Source organism: Arachis duranensis, chromosome 1, assembly GCF_000817695.3.
Source record: "Arachis duranensis cultivar V14167 chromosome 1, aradu.V14167.gnm2.J7QH, whole genome shotgun sequence".
NCBI lineage: Eukaryota > Viridiplantae > Streptophyta > Magnoliopsida > Fabales > Fabaceae > Arachis > Arachis duranensis.
In genome coordinates this window covers 26,994,349-26,998,262 of record NC_029772.3, presented here as the reverse complement: position 1 = coordinate 26,998,262, position 3,914 = coordinate 26,994,349, and positions in this window count along the sequence as shown.

Genomic DNA, 3,914 nt, shown 5'->3' with positions numbered 1-3,914 from the left:
TATATATATGGATGTACTCTTTATGAGTTTTTGTAAGTTGTATGGTTCCTATGGATGTACGTTATCGAACAAAAGCATTTTTGGGGACGGTATTTGCGGTTTAAAGTTTTTAAACAGGCTCATATTTTAGTATTAAATAGTATAAGTGTCGTCGTAATGTCCGAGCTATCAGAGTTGCGCAGCCGGAAGCGTGAGCTTTGGTAGTTAGGGTGTTACATTATGGTATCAGAGCAGTTCTTCCTGTAGAGCCTGAGGAATGGACTGATTATGCTTCAATTGCATACTCTGAGTGTTTGTCATGTATTAGGTCTTGTCGAATGACGAGAATTAGAGCTTTATGCACATGACGATCTATTGATGTAACGCTGTTAGTCTTGCATTGCATAATTCCTGATATTAAGTTTGGCCGGCTTAATACTAGTGAATTTTGTATATGAAAGTACTAATGAGTTATCATAGATGAAATCCGAGTTTTGAGTTAAACGAATCGCGGGTTTCGGGAACGTTGGAAACTATTTCTCGAGGCTATTCAGTTGTGTGTTTTGGATTTTGTTCGAGTCGACCTGTTCTTTCATGTCCTAACTTGAAATTCTTGTTTGCTACTCCTTTTGAAAAGTAGTTTGATATTTCTACTCTATTCCCTTATTCATATGCATTCTTGTTTGATCCTAAGTTTATATGCTTGTTTGAGATCCTTGTTGCATCTGTCTTTCTCTGTTTGAGTCCTTCTTGATTCCAATATTCCTTGACATAGCTTTGAACTTGTCTTGACGTGCTGTGACTTTTAACTCCGGGTTCTGATTTCATTCTTTGAGAAATTGTTGATTCAGTTTTTCTCTTACTTGACAGTGATCACAGCCAATTTTGAGATTTTATAAATTGCTGTTGATTAGATATATACTTTTCTATATATGAGACTTTGAAATTATTTATACAGTTTAACAACTATTTCTTGCTAATACCTCGCTTGTGTTTTTACTGGTTTATGGAACTGCATTTACCTTAAATTACAATTTGATTTTCTAGTAATTTTACTATAGTTCCAATGCACAACTTCATTTGATTATGTATTTGGATATTTTTCGAAATTCTGGAAAGGAAGTATTTTTTCTCGCTTTTATCCCGGTCGAGTTTTGTTTGATAAACTTTACTTAATTCATTTTTATTTGAGTCTGATTTAGCATACTACATGGTTTATGCCACTGTTGTTCTTTTGAAAATGTTGGACTCATAGCTTTCTTCTTATGAACGGACTAAATTCTTTGTTAAACCTATCATCTCTATGAATGTCATACTTGATTTTGTTTTTAACTAATTTCTTACATCTTGTGAGCATTACCATTGATCTTGGGTTATCCAATCTTGTAAATTTCATCCTTATGTGAGTCAGTTTGATTCGTTTCAAATTACTGCATCGTTTATCTTCTCATTGTCTCTAACAGAGTTTTTAGTCAAAGATTTATCCTTGAGAAGTTACTAATGATTAAGTTGTCTTTTTCTATGATTTTTGTATTCTTTTGAGTCAATTGAAAGCTGGTTTGATGTGTCACGCCTAGTGGATCTTGTTTTAACTATTTTGAATTGAGATTCTTTCTTTTATGGCTTGACTCCTTTTAAGTACATTCTAATCTCCTTGAATGTCCTTCTGAGATGGTGATTTCAAGAACACTTTGGAGTTGTTTTGAACTTTTAAAGAAGTTTTGAAGTCTCTTTGAAGAAATTCTAAATGAAATTTAGTTTCTGTTGCTTGATTGGGATTGAAACCATTATTCAATTTTTGACAAAATTGTTTTAAAGTTGACATGCGCTATTTTAAATGAGGTTTGAAAAGTTTTCTTGTTTAATGGAAATCTGTTCGTTTGTAACGCACCACTTATTTCCTTACCAGATTGTAAGCAAAAAATTTTACCTCGGAAATTCTTTTCTAAAGAGTTTAACTTCCTCTTTTGTTCTCGCTATAAATGTTATACACGCTTGTTTGAATATGTATTTTGAGGATTTTTGAACGAGCATTTGATTTCTCTTCCGAGTTTTATGATTGCTTTTGATTAAGATTGTACACCTAACTATCTTCCAAAATAGTTGAGGAAATACTTTTGCTCTTAGCCAAAACCTGTGTACAGTTTGTTTTAAAATTCTACATGTTCTGTTTCAACATGGAATTGTATTAAAGTAAAGCCACGTTTATGTTTTTGTTATTCTTTTGAAGGATGTTTATTGCTTAACCTTCTTTTAAACTGCGAGGCGACCTTCTTGCAAGTTTTCGATTCTTTTAAAAACAATGTATTCAAAAATATTTGTAATCGTGCTCTTGAGTTCTGTGATCTTTGTCTTGGGTTTGAAATATTATCTTCTGTAAACCTCATATTTCATCGACTCAGTTTGAGTTTGTTTCAAACTGATGCGCTGGTTTTCTTGTTGATCCTATTGAACTTCTTTGATCCAAGGGTTATCTTTGAAGTTGTCAATTGATTTATTTCTAGCAAACTTCATTACTTGAGCATCCTTGTTTATCTGGAATTGGATATATTCTTTCTAATCTATGAGTACTATCCTTGATATCATTTCTCCTTGCTAGAATCTTGTATCCTTCTGAGTAGACTCGAGAATTATTTTGATATCACGTGCGACTTATAGACGTAGTGACGCGATGCGTTAGTTCTTTAAGACGTGATATGTGTATATGGAAGTTGAAACGGTAGGTGTGCAGCGTTACAAGTGATGGGTGTTTTGTTCCTTGCGAACGGGTTTGTGGTTGTCAGGCTTGTGATCGAAATTTGGGATTGTAAAGTGCTTGATGGAATTGGAAGGTTGAAACTTTGAGGTTGGTATGAGATTAGTGTGCGGAGGATAAACACGTCGTTTTAACTCCATCCTGTTTGATAGCCTTTGATGCCTTGCCCTTCTATCGCATGATTGACCCATGTTATCTTTTGCATTGAGCCTACCTTGTAATGTTTGCTTTGCAATCACACTCCTACCTTTGTATCTTTATGCATACGACCATCCAAGTATTTGAAAACCGTATATATGTTTATATGTTAAGATATTTTTACTTTTTCCTTAAATGTGTTTAAGGGTGAACTGTTATGAAATTCCTTTCGTTTTGTATCAATTTTCGAGGGCGAAAATTTTTATAAGGTGGGTAGAATGTAAGACCCAGAATATTTGAAAAAGTCTTATTATGATCAAGTCTCAAATCCTATGGTTATTTATAGCCTTAATTTCAGAGATTATTTTATTAAAGATAATTAAGGCAAGTTTTGATTTATTGGATTTGAGATAAGTTATGATTTTTATCCAATTTCACAATTGTTGGATTATTTTCTATATTCAAATTTATAAAGTTGGTAGTCATGAAATAATAAGGATTTTATATGATTTGGATTAAATAAGTAATATTTTAAATATTATTACTGCTATTTTGGAAAATGAAGAAATTAAGTATACCATTTCTAATTTTTAGATTTGGGCATTTTATTGAAAATAATTTGTGAAATTGATGAGCAAATAGTATTTTCTATGTACAAATAGTGTTGGATTTAATTTGAGTTTCAATTACTATATTATTCCTAATTTTATGTGAAATTACCATAATGCCCCTAACCCTAATTTTGCTAAACCTATTCCCTTCCATCCTCCCTCCACGCTGCGCAGCCCAACCTATTTCCTTACTGCCTATGCTGCGCAGCAACAACAACAACACACGGCTTCCCATTTCATGAAAGGAAGAAACTAAAGCAGAGAAGGAGAGGGAGCTTGAGAAGGGAGATCGGGCAGAGAGGGGAAGGGCGGCGCCGGCGAGGAGCCACTATCGCCGCCACCGCATTGTCGCTGGGTCCCGGAGGGAGACCGTGCTTGGGGCTGTCGCCGTCGCGCTACCAATTTGCCGCCGATCCCGTCATCCACGCCGT